We start from the raw sequence: 19,271 nt of genomic DNA on the forward strand, positions 1-19,271 counted from the left end.
GGAAGAGGCAGCAGTAAAGAAGACCATATTTCTTGGTGGAGACTGCGGACACTGGAATCTGTTGAGAATAATTAAATCGGTATTCCTAGAGATTGCAGGACTGTTTGATTCTTACCAGGAGCTGTAACTATCTTAGTAGAGGCCATAGGCATAAAAGGTTGTATCTGTCTTAGTAGAGGCTGCATGGAACAAGGCTATGTCCTTTTTAGTAGAATCTGGATGGATAAAGGTGGAGGCTGCCGCTCTTAATAGTGTCTGCTGTGCTTTGCCTGCCGTATACTGCTACAGAGTGAAGGTTTGCATTTCCTGCATGTACAGTATATAAGGAGGTGTCAATCATGACAGAGGCTGGAGGCATGGGGGTCGTTTCTTGCACTGAGACTGTCTGGCTGAAATGATCTCAAGCAAAGTCTGTCTTGAGAGTGAATAAAGTTAGATGAAGTGGTGGGTGCTGACAGGTTGTATGGTGTGCATGGTGTGAGAGATGTCCCATTATGTCCTTACAGTGACAGATGTAAAAAAGCTGCAAGGTTATGGGACTGCTGAGATATATGCTTATAGACAAGTGTCAGGGCCTGATGGGCAAGAGAGTCCCCACCCTGCAAGAAACTCCAAATATATATATATATGGAAGAGACTGACAGATGTCTATATGTACAATACCTAAAGAGACTGTGGAGCTGGGAAAGCAGAGAGGCTGTACTCATACCAAGAGACTTCACATAACACAGTCACTGCAATAGTGAGTCTGCCTATATACTGTAGAGGGGATCTAAAATGGTCAAGCACTGTAGAGTGCTGTGGAATATGTTGGTGCTATATAAATACAGGAATGATTATTATTATTATCATTAATAAGAATTTTTAATTGTACATTAGTATTTAAAAGAATTTAAAAATGATCTGGTCTCACTTGGTGTCCTCAGAGCCATAGATTTGCACTGTTGTATGTATTTATTTTATTCAAGCTATCATCTCCATTTCAGTTCTCAGTTTTTCAGTGGGTGTGCACCTATTCGCCAGCACTGTCCTATGTTGTACTTCCTGCCCTCACAGGTGTCTGTGTTGCATGGGGTTTTCACTTTCAAGTGGTTCTGTGCATTCTGGATAGAATGCAGTTTGCCTTCTGGATTATTTTTCAGCTAAATGATCCCAAAGACAAACTGCATTCCAACTCCCAAAGTTACATAAACAACGTAGCTCGTGGGGCTGCTGCATTTGCGCAATTCCCATTAAAGTCAATTGGAGTTTCACAGGTTGCATAACTTTCCCGCTTCAAGGGCTTTCCGCTTTCTGATCATCTCCAGCAGTTGCAAACAGGCCAGAAAGTCAAGATCAGGAGATGGGAATACCCCTTGAAGTTCTGAGATGGTACCAGACTGCACAGTATCCTGCTATATATGCATGGCACTTTGTGAATTGAATCTACATCAATTCCATTATATCTAACTTTTACCTGTGTACAAAATTTCCTGCAGTTGATCTTCCTGACTACATTAGCAGAACACTGGCAAATGTTATGTCACCTCTGCCAGCACCTTTAGATGGTCACTAATAATAATAGTAATCATGATAATAATTATAGTGAAAACATATTCCGCAGAGCTGTACAGAGGTTATCACAGAGGTTGTCTGTCCCCAGTGGAGCTCACAATCTAAATGACAAATTAACCTATCAGTATGTTTTCTCATGATGCATGAATTTCTCTCCAAGGCTGTAATATTTGTCTATGCTGGAAGGGGTTTTAAGATAGCATGACTGTCCACGGAGAGGTCTAAACAGCAGGGCCATGAAGTCACAGTCAGTTTTAGGTTGGGTTGAAGTTGTAAGTAATTGATTGAATTAAAAAGAAATATACTTATAAGATGGTGATAAAAAGCCCGATGTTACTATTTTCTATTTTACATTTCCCATAGGAGAGAGTAGGCAGCCTGTATGTCTCTAGGAAAATCTACAAGATGAGTGTCCATAAAAAAGTATACGTAACCTGCCCATGTCTATAACAGAGCCTTTCTATCTCTAGGACACAATGTAGGGAGCCTATCCATCGCTAAGACACAGTATATGGAGTCACAGTATATGTCCATCAATACGACTCAGTATAGGTAATCTGTTCATCCTCAGGAAACAGTGTATGGAGTCTGGTGATCCCTAGGACACAGTGTAGGGGGACTGTCCATCCAGGATAAGGCTGTCCAACATGGGGAAAGCATTAAGAAAGACATTTATCAGAGAGACTACAGGAAGTGAATAGGATTTTTTGTTTTAGAAGAAGACCTGGATTTAACAATAGCAAGCAAGTGTAGGTTTGTTAAAGAGATCCTGTCATCACTTTCTGTTATCTGAATCACAAGTCATCAGGACGGCCCTGGTGGCTTCTGCCTGCTCCTCCCTGGCCTTTATTGATCAATTCTTCTCTATATCCAAAGAAGGAGAAATGTATCAATCAAGGCTGGTAGAGCAGGGAAAAGCTGTGGGGGTCCATTCCAATGATTTAGGCAGCATGATGACAGGTTCCTACTAAAATAGAAAAGAAAACAAGATTTTTTTAATATTGTAAAAGTGTCTATGGGCTGTAGATCATCTCTTGTTAAACTCTTCTCTCTGTTTGTACGGTATGTTCTACCAGAGGCTGTAAGATGTGTCAGTCCTCTAGCTTACAGATATTTGTACTCACTCAGCTTGTCTACCTGGGGAAAATAGACAAGCAAATTCCTGACATAATTGTGACCACTACTAACATGTTTCCTCTGAAGTCTCATCAGGGTATGTCTACTTGGCACAGCAGAAGACCATTCATTTTAGCCTATAATACACTATATAAACATTCACCCTAAATATATAATTGCAGTAATTGCATTTTCCTTGGACTGTTTTCAGTATACATATCTTTTTAATTGTATATTATCTTATATGTTTAAATAAAATATGTCTTTAAAAGTTAAATTTGTACACCTGAATGTAACAAAAATAAAGAAAATGCTAACAATGTAATGCTGTCATGTTTTGATATGTTTTACTACAATTAAATTTCTTCACTCCCAATGGAAGGATAGTCGTAGTAATAATGTAGAGAAAAGCACTTGGTCTCCTCAGTGTTTTTAAGTCAGCTGTGCAATATGGGAGACTAAGGTGTGGGAGAACTAAAATTCCACTGACATTTTAGTTCTCCCACACCTTAGTCTCCCATATTGCACAGCTGACTTAAAGACACTGAGCAGACTAATACTTTTCTCTACATATTGACTACGACTATACTTCCATTGGGCACCACTACTACACATCTGTACACCTACTAAACTTTTGTGGTGCTTCTGCTGAAAAGAGAGCTAGTCTGAGATTCCTCTTCTAATGTTCCTCTGTTCTGTCAGGGGATCACCAGACTTAACTCACCCTAATCCAAATATTATTTTTTTTAGATAATAGGAGTAGGTGTTCCCCCTATGGTAATAGCATTGGGAATCACCGCTCTGGTTTGCCAAGGAGTTTGACGTTATTTCGGTAAAACTGTATGAACCCCCATAAAGTCCCCCCAGCAAATAACAGTGGCCAAACTCACACAGTTAAAGCATACATGTCAGATGCCACAAACAATTAATATGTTACTCAATACCTAATCTATTTATGCCTCTAACACCTATATTCATAATAAAAATACTTAATTTCAGTTGCTCACAGTGTTAGAAATCGTGTAAGGTGAAGGCGGCGTGTCACTCCATTTTGGTGGTGGGAGGTGATTGGTGTATCTGTTCATTCAGCCTTGTCCATGAGTCATCTTTTGTCCATGACTCATGGGCAAGCCTGATGCTGCTGCAGGACTAGTTAGTGTTCTAGTAAGTATAGGGACAACTAGTGGTGGGATTTTTAAGTAGCCATTTTCTTTAAGAACCATTTTAAAAAGAGTCTTATATTTTCATTAGTAACCACATATAAAATGTTTTTGGATCTAAAAATGCCCATTTGTGTATTGCCATTAATTGCGAAGTGATTAAGGGTAAATTCACACTGGAATGATTTCCAGATATGTTCCCATCTGTGTCAGAGACACAGTTCAAATCTGTTTAAATAATTGAGCAAAAACAAAGAAAATAAACAGCAGGCAGTATTTTGTCTGCTTACAGTGAAATGGCTGCTTTCACTCTGTGAAATGACAGACACCAGACAGAACCCCAACAGATGTGGGGTCAGTCAGTCTCCATTGGTGTCCCCCCACAAATAGGACTATATAGTTCTGTTTCCACTGCTGAGCTCAATCTGCGGTGGAGGCCCCAAACTTGGCCCCACTTGCAGATTTGCCAAAAAAAATCTGCAGTGCACTGGACATGTAGTGCGGATTTTAAAATTTGCAGCATGTCAATTCATGTTGCATATTTCCACCACAGTTTTTGCTCCTTCAATTTATAGAGGTTAAATCCTCCGTAAATCTAGAGCAAAATCCCTATACTCAAAATGGCAGTGCAGGGAGAATTTGCCAGGGACCACCCTGATCACTTGGAGCCCCACTGTTCCGCAGTGTGCACAGAGCAGCAATGAAAACCATGCTGGCTGAATTTCAGCACTGCGGACGAGGCCTTCAACAATAACAAAAAATAGTCTCTTAGCATATGAAGTTAGGGCAACAAGACTGGTCCACCAAGTTGTTAAAATATCCTCCAGCCTGTTTAGCCCCATGCTCAGCAGAAGAAAATCCTATATGTAGGTGTCTTTCGAGACAATAACTTCCCACTAGTGTCTATTTACTTAAATCATTTATTACATCATATTGATATGTTCTGTATATACAACCATAGCAACAGTTCACCATGTAATTAAAAGTGAGTTCATGAATGCTTTGTATGGATGAAAGATATGCCCAAGAAACACCAGTAACACAATTGTCAAATGGCATTTTTGTTTCTGGAATACTTTACTTCCTATGTGATTCATACATTGGTTTTCAATGGTTTTCAAAGATAAATAAGTGTTCTTCACAAAACCCCCCCTACCAAGACAATGCTTTTCATTATGTTGCTAAAGAGCTTTTACAACCGATACATCGATGATGTTTTATTTCGGATCTGGGAATTTCAATGTAAACAACACATTGATCATTATGATGGGGAAAAAACCCAGAGAACAAAAAAAGAGGGGTTAGAGGCATTACATCCTAAATAGTCAGTGCTTATAAAGGAAACAGCTTATGCAAATCGTGTAATAATAGCTTATGATGTTACTGAGACATTTAAGGGGGAATTGTCAATCTGTTCTACTAATTAAGCCCAACCCAAGAGAAGTGAAAGGATAGATAGTCAAAGAGAAAATGATGGAAATTAAAGGGGTTATCCACCAGAAGGTGATTTTAGTACAGTGGTCCCTCAAGTTACAATATTAATAGGTTCCAGGACAACCACTTTATGTTGAAACCATTGTATGTTGAGACCATAACTCTTTGGAAACCTGGTAATTGGTTCTGAAGCCCCCAAAATGTCATCCAAAAATAGGAAAAAGTGAGGATTAAAGAAAAATATGCAGATAACTAATATAGATAAAGCAAATCCTTATATATAAAAATAAGAAAGAGCTGCTGGAAGCTGTAAATCACTGTCTATGTAGAGGACAGGAGCTTCTTCAGGGTCCTGTACAGTACACACAGTGTCCCAAAAAAGTATAATGGAGCCGCCCTCACCTGGTGTCCAAAGGAGCAGCTAACCCTGGCACAGGTAAAGAGTAATATAGAACATGTAGTAACTCCCTGTACAGTAGGGAGGCACTACCCATCAGTGCATGCACTTGAGTAATGCAGATGTTTTACCAGAGAAATGCCCATTCAGATATGTCAGATCTTTCAGCCATTGACACCTTTTGCAGAGCTGGACTGTCTGTAGTATTGTATGTTAAGTCTGGTTTTAAGTTACAATGGTCCAGAAAAGACCATATGTTGAGGAGATTGTAAGTTGAGGGATCACTGTACTTACCTGCAGGACAGTAATGGACATGCTTAGGTAAGATCCGTGCTCGTCTTAGAGCTAAATGGCTATGTTCACCATAACGATGTGTATCTTTTTGTGAAATGGCTATTTCCTGTTAGTTCCCTCCCTCCAACTAAAAGTCCAATGATTCCCTGTTTTTAAATATGAGGTCACTTTTTTACTCTCACACATCAGCCACCCCACCCATTGAAACACACCTGCAATAGACCAATGCAATAAACCTGTGTTTTCTAACCAGGGTGCGTCCAGCTGTTATCAAAACTACAATTTCTAGCAGAATGAGCTCCCTCCCACCCAGCGGTCGCACCACCCATTGAAGTAGACTGGCTCCATTTCATCGCCTGACTAGTGATGTAATGTCTTGGGCCACACTGCAACCTGGGAAAACCTAAGACGACACTGATTTTGTATGCTGTTATAAATAAACATTGGGGCAAAAAATCACAGAAGAATTGCAAGACTACCATCAAACACAAGTACAGACACTATTTTTTGGCATCTGTCATATTTCAGCGTTCTACTGTACTGTGGTCACTCACATATGAATATAACCGATTAAACTGGGTATTGTAAACAAAGACTATAATGGTATAATTACTTAGAGAAATACATATGACTAAATACTACAATACTTTGGAATAGAATTAGTAAAAGTCTTCAGGTTATGAATACGTCCCTGACACTTGGGATACAGGATAAGATGAGACTGACACTCAGGTTACAGGACGATGACACGCTGACAATTGGGGTGAAAGATAAGGACACGCTGACACTTTGGGTACTGGGTATTGACATGATGTCCCTTGGGGAAACAGACAATAACATACTGATACTTGGGTAACAGGATAATGATGTCTTACACTTGGGGTACAGGATAATAGTACACTGACACTTGGGGTACTGGGCAATAACATGCTGACACTTAGGATACAGGGCAATGACACAATGCACGTAGGGTACCAGGTAATGACACGTTGATGCTTGGAGTACAGGACAGTGACACACTGACACTTGAGGTACAGGAAAATGACGAGCTGACACCAGGGGTAAAGGACAATAAAATATTCGAACTTGTGGTCACTGTAATAGAACAGTAGTTAGTCGCAGATATGTGTAGCTGACAAAAGTATTTATTTTCTTGTCTCCTTGTCAGTAGACGAGGGGTTAATGCAGCTGAATTGAGGCGTAAACAGAAAGTGTTGCGGGATTAGAGTTTCTCTTTTTATTTTTGTCACCAAGTCAGTCTCTTTGTGCTCTCCCCTATCCAGGAGAAGATTGATCGGAGACCTTTCAAAACACCTTTACAAATCTGTGTCTTATCAGCGGATCTGGGAAGACTTTGAAACCCTCAGCACACATGCAGGCAAAAAAAAAAAAAAAAAACAGCGCCCGGGGACAGAAGGGCAAAAATAAAAAAAATAAAGAAAAAAAGTTATGTGGCACCCAAACACCTTTTTCAATCCATTTTCTCAGCCCTTCTCCCTTTCACTTCACTGTAAGGGGCTGATAGCCCCTCATTACTAGGTCAGTCCTATTTCCACACTTAAGCAGCTCGCCTTTTTACATACAATCTGTCAGTCAAGGCGAGCAGACTATAATCAGTGCTAAAGGAGAACAAACAAGCACTGGATCAGGCGGAATCATTTGGAAATGGGGGTCTATGCTAATTTGCCCCCTCTCCTTTATGTATGGCTGCCCCTGCCGAATTCCTAAACACTAGCTGTGAAAAAAAAAAATCCTTTCGCTGTTGCAAATCGAATTAGTGTCTGATTAATCTGCTCCCAGCTTTGGTAAAACAGTGGGGTGTCTTTGGCAAGCACAGTGTCCCTGCCCCCTCCTCACCACTAATTCCCCCTCCTACCACATCTTAGCAGGATACCCCATTCACACAGACAGTTCGCTGCAGGATAAATTTGTTAAATCACTGCTGTGAAACGGCCTATAAAACCCTTTAATGATCTGGAAACCTTCTTGCCTGTGGTCGTGTTGTGTGTGTGTGTGTGTATATGTGTGTGTGTCTCGGGGGGGGTTAGTAGGTCATTATTAATCCAAATGAAGCATTTTTTCGCAGTGATGTAACAACATCGCACATGACTGCGAAATATGCTGCACAATAGTTCATGTATAGAGATGCAGGTAAAAGGTGGCAAAATAATATGATACTGCATCTTAATGCAGGCCCTTGACTGAAAGCACTCCTTATTCATTTTATTTATATATCCCACATATTAGGCAGGGCTGTACAGAGCTTGTCATCACTTCAACCAGTCCCTGTTCCATTGGAGCTTACACTCTGAATTCCAAATTCACCTATTAGTATGTTTTTTAGCCCAAAATGTTTGATGTAAAATGGAAGACAAGTGGTGTGGACAGCCTGAAATACTGGTGATAGCTGTATGTATGGATTACATTGCATTACCTGGATCCAGATGGTTACATCGTTTATAAGGAAGCCATTAGGTTTCAATTAAGTTCAACCTATAATCCTGCTGTGTTGATCCAGAGGAAGCCAAAGAACCTTTATGTTGTGCGATGCCAATTGCTCTTTATGAAGGAAAAAATTCCTTCACGTTACCTAGTATGCTAGTATGGTGGCGATTAGAATAAATCCCTGGATCACTGTCCTATTTAAAAAAAATTATTCACCCTAACTTAAAGGGATACTACCGTGCTGACAACTTATCCCTTATCACCTATGTCTCGCCCCCTGCCATAGACTTACATTGAGGGGGCGGAGCGTGATGTCACATGGGGGCGGAGCCGTGATGTGACTATACTCCGGCCCCGTGATCGGCAGTCATCAGACCCGGAGCGATGTTCGCTCCGGGGCCTGATGAGAGCTGGGTGCTGCGTGCGAGATAGCATGGGTCCCCAGCGGCGGGACCCCGTGCGATCAGGCAACTTATCCCCTATCCTTTAGATAGGAGATAAGTTGTCAGCGCGGTAGTACCCCTTTAATACAATGGGGCAAAAAAGTATTTAGTCAGCCACCAATTGTGCAAGTTCTACCACCTAAAAAGATCAGAGAGATATAATGAGAAAAAAAAAATCCATAAAATCACATTGTCCGATTTCAAATTATGGTGGAAAATAAGTATTTGGTCACCTACAAACAAGCAAGATTTCTGGCTCTCACAGACCTGTAACAACTTCTTTAAGAGTCTCCTCTGTCCTCCACTCATTACCTGTATTAATGGCTCCTGTTTGAACTTATCAGTATAAAAGACACCTGTCCACAACCTCAAACAGTAACACTCCAAACTACACTATGGCCAAGACCAAAGAGCTGTCGAAGGACACCAGAAACAAATTGTAGACCTGCACCAGGCTGGGAAGACTGAATCTGCAATTGGCAAGCAGCTTGGTGTGAATAAATCAACTGTGGATGACCTAGTGAATGACCTGCAGAGACCTGTGACCAAAGTAACAAAGGCTACCATCAGTAACACACTACGCTGCCAGGGACTCAAATCATGTAGTGCCAAACGTGTCCCCTCCTTAAGCCAGTACATGTCTGGGCCCGTCTGAAGTTCCCTAGAGAGCATTTGGATGATCCAGAAGAGGATTGGGAAAATGTCATATGGTCAGATGAAACCAAAGTAGAACTTTTTGGTAAAAACTCAACTCATCGTGTTTGGAGGACAAAGAATGCTGAGTTGCATCCAAAGAACACCATACCTACTGTGAAGCATGGGTGTGGAAACATCATGCTTTGGGGCTGTTTTTCTGCTAAGGGACCAGGACGACTGATCCGTGTAAAGGAAAGAATGAATGGGGCCATGTATCTTGAGATTTTCAGTGAAAACATTCTTCCATCAGCAAGGGCATTGAAGATGAAACGTGGCTGGGTCTTTCAGCATGACAATAATCCCAAACACACCACCCGGGCAACGAAGGAGTGGCTTCGTAAGAATTATTTCAAGGTCCTGGAGTGGCCTAGCCAGTCTCCAGATCTCAACCCCATAGAAAACCTTTGGAGGGAGTTGAAAGTCTTTGTTGCCCAGCGACAGCCCCAAAACATCACTGCTCTAGAGGAGATCTGCATGGAGGAATGGGCCAAAATACCAGCAACAGTGTGTGAAAACCTTGTGAAGACTTACAGAAAACGTTTGACCTCTGTCATTGCCAACTAAGAGTATATAACAAAGTATTGAAATTAACTTTTGTTATTAACCAAATACTTATTTTCCACCATGATTTGCAAATAAATTCTTAAAAAATCAGACAATGTGATTTTATGGATGTTTTTTCTCATGTCTCTCATAGTTGAGGTATACCTATGATGAAAGTTACAGGCCTCTCTCATCTTTTTAAGTTGGAGAACTTGCACAATTGGTGGCTGACTAAATACTTTTTTGCCCCACTGTATTATCCAGGCCCCTCTTGAACTTGTTTAATGAATCAACCATCATATCATGTGGGAGAGAGTTTCATAGTCTCACTGCTCTTGCAGTAAAGAATCCCCATCTGTGATAATAGTGAAATGTTCAATATCAATTCAATATAGAGGTTATAACATGTAATAGCACCAACGATCACCTGAAATAACTCAACAAGTAGCATTAGGCCATAAAAGAGTCATTGTAGCACAATCACTTTTCATCTGGTCCAGAGGTGAGTGCAATCTAGTGCTGTGGCTCTGCTAGCCACAATTTAACGGTAGTAGCCTTACATATGAGAAAGCTGTCAGCCGAACGCTTGTAGTCCAACAGGACAGAGGGATCAGGTAACTGAAATTGAACAAATACAGTCCTTCTCTCTGTTGTCAGGGGACATTCTGGAGGCCCCCATACACCTTAGAAGGCAGCAGGTTCTGCTGAAATATACCTAATGTGAGAGAACTTCTGTGTTAAGGAAAGGGTAATAAAAGGAAGGACTCTCTTCCTAACACTTGACCCTCCCTCCTGACCCACAAGCGGAGCACCGGTCTTAAAAATTATGACCCCCATCAGTCTTACTCAGCAAATCCCTCATTTTACTCTACAAACACTGACAACACTTATAGATTACATACATAGAAGTCACAACACATTTCTACAAACCGTAATGTCTGCTTCCTCAGGGGACATAAAGGAAACAATTGGATAAGACATGGGACATACTTAAGCGTAATCGGTACATATGGTAATATTGCATGGTCCATATAAACGCACATATGAATTTCAGTCTGTCACCAACATTTATTGAGCTACCCACTAATGGTTTTTAAGAACGTTATCATTTTTGGCCTATTATTGAAGATACTGGGGGTCTCTGGCCTCCTCACTGTTTACCTGGCACAGCGCTGTACATTTGGTAGTGACTGCGTATAATACTGCAGCTCTCTAGTACTAAGATATGAGTTACAGTACCAGGCACAGCCACTGCCAAATGCATAGCGCTTTGCCAAGTAAACAATGAACATGTGGAAGCACTATAGCCTCTTTGATCAGCTGCTAGATGTGGGTGTATTTTGAGTTAGATCCTATAAATCTGATATTGATGGCCTAGTCTTAAAAATGTTATCAGCACTTGACTTCCCATATTGGTAACCCCCAATTAAGAACCTTTACAGAACTGACCACAGGAAGTTGTATATACTACATAAGAGACTGCCTCTACATGTTACGCAGACATGCCACAGTCACTCAAATTTAGGCAGAGTGAAACATAAAGCGGCTGCACATGGAATCATCCATAAAGGCAAAATGAAAGACCTTAAATTACACCTTATCTGTGTGCGGAAATGAAAATGGGGAGGAGGTTATAGAAAATAGTAAGAGACTTTCACATTTGAGTCAGAAATTACACGAGATCTTATATAGATTAGACCAAGAAGTTCCAGCAATGGGTGACTGAGGGCATGAAAGTTGACAGAGCAGGTCAGTTTGGGGTCTACTCTCAGGTTAGTGGATTACTTTATCTACATACACACACGTTTTAAGAGCATCTATCACTTATTAAACCTTAAATGTATTTGGGTTTTTCTAAAAGAACAGAGAACTGCACTTTCCAGGTGGACATAGAGTCTTATCTTCAATTGACAAGCTGGCAGAGCAGAAAACATGTTTCCTTTCCTTTCCGTTACAGGCATTGAAGAGCATCTACTCTAAGCAGGATACTCTGTTCCCTATGTTCATGGATTTGTTCAGGCATGGAGTCTGCCTTGAACTCTGGATTACTTTGCTATCCTTATCTCTGCAATATATTGGATGAAACATCAGATATGTATTCATCAAGTCAAAAACTTAGATGCCAGCAGCTACATAATTGTCCACTGCATGGTGACAGGGGAGCCTTATGCTATAAATTAAAAAAAACACAAAAAAAACACAAAATGCAATTTAAAAAATATATATTTTTATTCTCTTCATAGAACATAAGCCGTTTTTTCCATTTAGCTGGAAAGTGTTTACTGAAGATGACCGTGTATTTGAGAGGGGTTTTAATAGACAGGACAGATAGAAGAAACATTTAGCAATGTTCATGCGACCACTTTCTTTTACTCCTGCTTTCATATGTGGCTGGAAAAACGATTCAAATCGAAGTCTAATAAGATGGCCGTAGATATTAGTCATGTATTGGCCAAACTCGATGATTTCCTTGGGGTATGATGACCATGGTGCTCAGTGGCCTCCCAACCATCCCCAAAAATCAAATATTTCTCTCCATTCAGTACACATGCAAACTCAACTGGGCGTGTACATGTACAGGGGGTTGGGAGAGACGGCTGTCAGAGCGTATCTATCTGATGTGTATGGCCATAAATTAGGGGTCTACTGTATGTACAACAGTCATAGAAATTTCTGAAACAAAAATGCAACAATTCCTGGGTTCACATCGTTGTCTGGAGCTTTGTTGTTTTGTATGCTCATCTGCACGATAGACATCAATATAACTCGATAAACCCTATTGGCTTTATTGGGGCCTGTCGGGTTTCCAGCATGGAAACCAATATTTTACTGGACTTTATCAGGCAAAAAATTAGTGCAAAGTATGTTATTTTGTCTGGTTATTTCATCGGAATCTATGCTACAGCCTCCCAACTGTGCCCTCAATTGGCAATTTTTCATTGCGCTGGAAATGTGAGTCATCTGAGAAGGTAATTTTTGGGCATAAGACACGGAGTTGACACTTTTATAGAGGGGGCCTTTTAAAAGCACAGTAGACTTTACTTTTAAATCATGCAAAAGAAAAAAAAAAGTTATTACTTTACCACTTTATGGTATACCTATACCAATAATTGTGCAATTCAAACAATTTTGCCCCCAAATGTAGAAATCACACAAAAACTGTTGACTTGTTTAACCCCTAAGGACCAAGCCCATTTTGACCTTAAGGACCAGGCCAATTTTATTTTTGCATTTTTGTTTTTTCCTCCTCGCCTTCTAAAAATCATAACTCTCTTATATTTTCATCTACAGACTAGTATGCGGGCTTGTTTGCGTGACCAGTTGTCCTTTGTAATGACATTTTACTAAAACCCCAAAAATACTATTTGTGTGGGGAAATTAAAAAAAAACCTGCAATCTAGCAAATTTTGGAAGGGTTCGTTTTCACGCCGTACAATTTACGGTAAAAATGACGTGTTCTTTATTCTGTGGGTCAATACGATTAAAATGATACCCATGATTACATCCTTTTCTATTATTGTTGCACTTAAAAAAAAATCGCACACTTTTTAACCAAATTAGTACGTTTAAAATCCCTCTATTTTGATGACCTATAACTTTTTCATTTTTCCGTATAAGTGGCGGTATGAGGGCTCATTTTTTGCACCGTGATCTGTACTTTTTATTGATATCACATTTTTATATATACAATTTTTATAATTTTTTTTAAATAAAATGTGACAAAAAAAGCAGCAATTTTGGCCCTTTTTTTTTTTTTACATTCACGCCGTTCACTGTATGGGATCATTAACATTATATTTGAATAGTTCGGACATTTACGCATGTGGCGATACCAAATATCTTTATAAAAAAAATTTGTTACACTTTTTGGGGGTAAAATGGGAAAAAGGGGCATTCTACATTTTTATTGGGAGAGGGGATTTTCACTTTAAAATAAAATTTTTACTTTATTATTATTATAATTTTTTTTTTTACACTTTTTATGTCCTTATAGGGGACTATTTATAGCAATAACTTAATTGCTAATACTGTTCAGTGCTATGCATATGGCAAAGCACTGATCATTATTATCTTGATGACTTTTCCTGCATAAATTAGTTCAGCTTTCAGGTGCTCCGGTGGGCTGGAAAAGGTGGATACAGTCCTAGGAGACTCTTTCCTAGGAATGTATCCACCTTTTCCAGCCCACCGGAGCACCTGAAGGCTGAACTAATTTACGCAGGAAAAGTCATCAACTGCCGAGCCGAGAAGTTCGCTCATCTCTAATCAGAGCAGAAGAAGGCGGCAGAGGCAGGTGAGGAGACCTCCGTCCGCCATGTTAGATCATCTGATCCCTGCGGGCGAACAGATCGGCATAAAATGTAGCCATACTGCCGCAGATGCCGTGATCTGTATTGATCACGGCATCTGAGGGGTTAATGGCAGACATCTGCGTGATCGCGGATGTCAGCCACTACCAGCGGGTCCCTGGCTGCTATCAGCAGCTGGGACCGGCCGAGCACCGCTCTGATACTCGCAGTCATAGAAGTACCGCCACATCAGGACGTACATTTTCATCATTGGTCGTTAAGGGGTTAATAACCAAGTAAATACTGAATCACCCTTGTGATGAACTTCATGTTTATCATCTTATGTACCCAGCCCCAGGATAGACAGTCCTCTTCATAAACGGCAAAAACAACAGTGACACCTACAGGCAAATAGGTAGTAGTAGTAAAGACTCTTGGAAAGTATATATAACATCAATCTGACTCAAAAACACTGATATAAAGAAAGACCCCCGCAATCTCCCGTACGGGGCCCCGGCTCTCCTTCCTGAAGTGACTTTTCGCACCCAGTAGTAACGCTGGTCAAAAAACGACCCCCCCCCCCCCAAATAATTTCTATGGGAGAAGCGGAGACACACAAACGCTTTGTCTCTGGCTCTTCCATAGAAATTAATGGAGGGTGTGTGTGTTTCAACCTATGTCAGTGCTGGATGCGATAGTCAACCTAGTGACGAAGAGCTTGGGCCCCATATGGGAGATTGCAAGGGGTCCCAGCGGTCGGACCCCCGCGATCAAACATTTATCCCCTATCCTGCGGATAAGTTGTCTTCACCGGATTTCTTCTTTAACATACATTGTCCTGCATCCCAAATGTCAGGGTGTCATTATCCTCTATCCTAAGTGACAGTGTGTCATTATCCTGTATGCAAAATGTCAGCATGTCATTAGCCTGTACCCCGTGTCAGCTTTTTATTATCCTGTACCCCAATTGCCACCATGTCTCTGTCCTGTACCCCAGGTGTCACCGTGTCATTATCCTGTACTCCAAGTGTCAACGTGTCATTATATTGTACCCCAAGTGTCAGCATGTCATTATCCTATACCCCAAGTGTCATTATCCTGTATCGAGTGTCGACGTGCCATTATCCTGTACCCCAAGTGTCAGCATTTCATTATCCTGTACCCCAAGTGTCAGCGTATAATTATCCTGAGCCTAGTGTCAGCGCATCATTATCCTGTACCCTAAGTGACAGTATGCACTATAACCCAAGTGTCAGCGTGTCACTGTCTGAAACCCCTGTAGCACCTAGTATTACCTGTTAGGCTATCTTCACACAGCAGAATTAAAAAAAAAATCTGGACAAAATTCTGCTAAATTTACTGCACATTGTGGTGAATGGGGTTTCCGCTGTCCCCTTCACAAGGAGGAATTTTCACTGAATTCCACTCAGAAAAGTCCCAACTTCAATGGGGCCCTGAACAGAATTTAGCTAAATTTAAAGACTGGTCTTATAATTTTGCAGAATCTGGAGCATGGAATTTCCACAGCAGATATTGCGCTGTCGTAATGGGACAGTGGAATCCCCAATGAAGATAATGTGCACTAAAATTAGCAGAATTTCTGAGCGGAATATTTCTGCGGAATTCCACTTGGAAATTTCCAGTTTGTGAACATAGCCTTATATGGAAAATAAATTATGTTACAGTAACAATAATAAACAACAATAGGACTTAATAATTCAGGGGTACAAAGTCGGCGAAGTCTTATTTCCCAGAATTCTGCTTGTTTTACAGAAGTTGTCACAAGTGTCCGCTGCATATTCCCGCAGGCACCACATAAAAGGATCTAAATATATTCAAATAGTAGCTCTGTCTTATATTAGTCCCAGTGTAGCACGGCGCTTAGTCATAAGGCGGTGGAGAAAGGGTTACTCCGCATGGGGTCACCTCCACAGCCCGCTCTTTGTCTCTTTAGACGTCAGGCACTACAATTTTAATTAATTGCCGTGCCTCTGAATCAGCAACACGAAGAGTGGGCAGCCTCCTGTTCTGCCCATTACTATACCACTGAGAGGTGGAGGAGGCTCGGCATTATCCAGAGAGTGCTCTGCCAGGCCCACCTCCCATTTACATCCAGGCCTGTTACTGAAACAAATGCCTCATTGGGGGGCTTCTAATCTGTATTTTACACTTTCTTTTCCTAATTAGTCCTTCTTGTAATAAGGGAGGCCACAAAAGAAAACCGGCTTTGGCTCCGATGCCTGAGAAGGAACAGAGGGTGCGATAGAGTCTATGCTTCATGCGGATGCAATGCCTCCAGATAGGTCATTAGCTGTTCTTCATTAATGGCTCATGTTAGTTTGCTGCTATTAAAACAGAAGAGATGTAGAATAGAGAAGTGCAGAAATATTAAGGAATTTCTACCTTAAAATGTTTAAGTTCAGAAATTGTGGGGATTTAAGGAGTTGTGCAGTAGAAGAATGCTTTGTGGTGCTATTCCGTCAACAGAGATTAAACAGTAACTGATTCTGGACATGCAGTAATAAAAAATATTTATTCAATAACTAACAAACAACGACCGTAGGACTACGCGGATATGCGCCGTCTCATAGATGACAATGCAGTCTAGCAGAATTTTGTCCAAAGAATAAAAAAGTTCATTCTTTAAGCGGACATCCGCTGGCAGAATTAGGCTGCAGTGATTCTGCAGTATTCATAGAGCAGCAGAATCCCATTAAAAACAATGGAACTCTGCTGCAAGTGGAATTCCACCGACAAAAGCTTCGCAGTGTGGGCAGGCCCATAGGCTCACTGCACAGGTTTCAAAATAGCTAAAGGCAGAGAGCTCGATTTCTCCCTCTAGTGATTGGTCTTTTTTTGTGCATGTCATGTCATGACACTCAGGAGCACTGTACAGAACATTTTTTGTTGGAATAAAGCCACCAAATCTGATTTTAGGTCTGTCAATTTCTTTTCCCGCCGTATTATATGTTTCTTGTACTCTCTTATACTTATACCTATGCCAGGGGATTGTCCTGGTTCACGTTATGTAGTATTTATTATATGAAAATTCCAATAAAAACCTGTTTAAAAAAACAAACAAAAAAAACACCAAATCCAATAATAAAAGGTATGACTTGCATAACCCCCACTAAACTGCGTTGCTGGGTTACCCACTGTAGATCAAGTGACAGCTGCACTTTATCCAGGTCTCAAGGCTCTTTTATAGGTCAGACATTGTCTAAAGATGCCCATACACCTTATACTAAAGTTGACAGCTTTGGATGACTGTCTAGAGTGTAATGTGGGCCTCCCAGTCTCTGACGACAGATGATGTTGGTGGAGAGAAGGATTGGGCGTGTTGGATAATTTCCACCCAACCGTATTTTTCTAGGAGGGATAAGCTGGCGCCAGAGTAGTCTGGCTGCAGCTAACCCATCCCCCCTCCCCTTGGCAATGCCATAAGTTCATGTGTATGGGGAGGTAGGTAAAAATTGCTGTTTTGCCAACAGTAAGTAAAAAGATAGCAAAGAGAGACCGTTCTTTACCTTCAGGGGCTGGGCTAATTTCATACTTTTTCCCATGAAACATTGCCTGTAGGACTTCAAGCTGCTGTATCTCCTCAATAAGAACCAGCACCCCCATCCCACTACTTGATGTAGTTCTTTAGGTACAATACTATTGCAGAAATTTGCCATATAAACCCTTGATGACTTGAATATGTCACTTTATGGTCTTATCGCTTCTCGGCCTTTTGGCTAAGATCAAGTGTAGTATCTGTTCTTATCAGTTTCATGCTGGTGGCAGGCGATACCAGTGTGGAGCTGGTAGGGATGGTTGCTGCATGGTAGGGAGCAGGTGTATCGGGGCGTTCCGGGGCTGGTTCTGAGGAATCAGCTCGACTGCTGCCCCGATGTGACCTGTTTTGACCAGGTCTCGCCATGAGGCTGAGAGGGTCTAGAGCCGAGGTACTTTAGTGCCTCGGGGAGTGGTGACCCCGAGGTGCCAAAACTCACTGGGAGTATAGGCTCACTGAGTTGAAGCACAGGCACCATGATCTTGTCACCTTTGTGGCACTCACCTCTTGATTCCAGGCCTTCTGGCCCGGATCAGAGACATTTTTATAGATCCGTCCGGATGTCCAGGCAATATATCTATTCACATTCACTTATTTATTTCTTTTTGTCTCACTGTGTGACTTTTTTGCGTGTTGTGTGTCCACAGGATTTGTCAGGATGCGGTGCCCTTCTGGGTGTCCCTCCTGGCGGTCTAGGGGAGGTGTGTGTGGCCATAAGGTCCCGCAACTCCTTGCAAACACCCCGGGTACTCCTGCATGGGCAGGGTACCTACTGTTATCGGCTCTGCGGGCAGATACCTTGGCTAACGCCAAGGGGGATGCCGGGAGCATTTGGGGTCCCTTGGTAGTTTTAATGAAAAGGGACATCGAACCTGGAACCTCGCAGGTACCTTTTGGTCCGGAGGCGAAGGGTAAGGTTTGTTGGGGGGCCTCTCTCCTATCAGAGAAGGGCTTGCGATAGACCGCATCCTCTGTGCATGTTTTTTTTGTGTAACACATTAGCACTTTTTCTTGCACGTTTGCACTTTTCGAGAGCATGTTCCTCGGCTCTTAGAAGAAAAAAAAATATCACTTTATGGTCTTTTGTCACTTTACATACACATACTGCTGCTAAGTGTATTGAAAAGGTGATAAAGGATTTACATGTAAATACAGATTAGTATCTTGGCATGTGTTCCTCGCACTCTGGTGATATCACAGCAGGAAGGATGGAAAAAAGAACTGACAGCAGTGACATCTGCTGGTCACTTGTGGTTATTACACATGAAACAAAAGGAATAGAATGTTGAAGTGTCTATTCAGTTTTGCATCTACAGACAGACACAATTTCATGAATTAGAAAAA

At 41.3% G+C, this 19,271-nt stretch overlaps 1 protein-coding gene and 1 pseudogene across 6 annotated transcripts in view; one reads left to right on the top strand and one right to left on the bottom strand.

The window, feature by feature from the left end:
• Positions 1-19,271, bottom strand: part of NTN1 (netrin 1) — a 362,388-nt gene that overhangs the window by 119,629 nt on the left and 223,488 nt on the right. The window contains exon 1 of one of the 6 annotated variants that reach the window (XM_056549687.1): positions 116-2,928. The exons of the other annotated variants lie outside the window; for them this stretch is intronic. The gene's annotated coding sequence lies outside the window, so the exon portion shown is untranslated. Of the gene's footprint in view, positions 1-115; positions 2,929-19,271 lie in introns of those variants that run through there. 6 annotated transcript variants of the gene reach the window in all.
• On the top strand, positions 18,089-18,179 carry LOC130297867 (U2 spliceosomal RNA; annotated as a pseudogene).

Source organism: Hyla sarda, chromosome 13, assembly GCF_029499605.1.
Source record: "Hyla sarda isolate aHylSar1 chromosome 13, aHylSar1.hap1, whole genome shotgun sequence".
Taxonomy (NCBI): Eukaryota; Metazoa; Chordata; class Amphibia; order Anura; family Hylidae; genus Hyla; species Hyla sarda.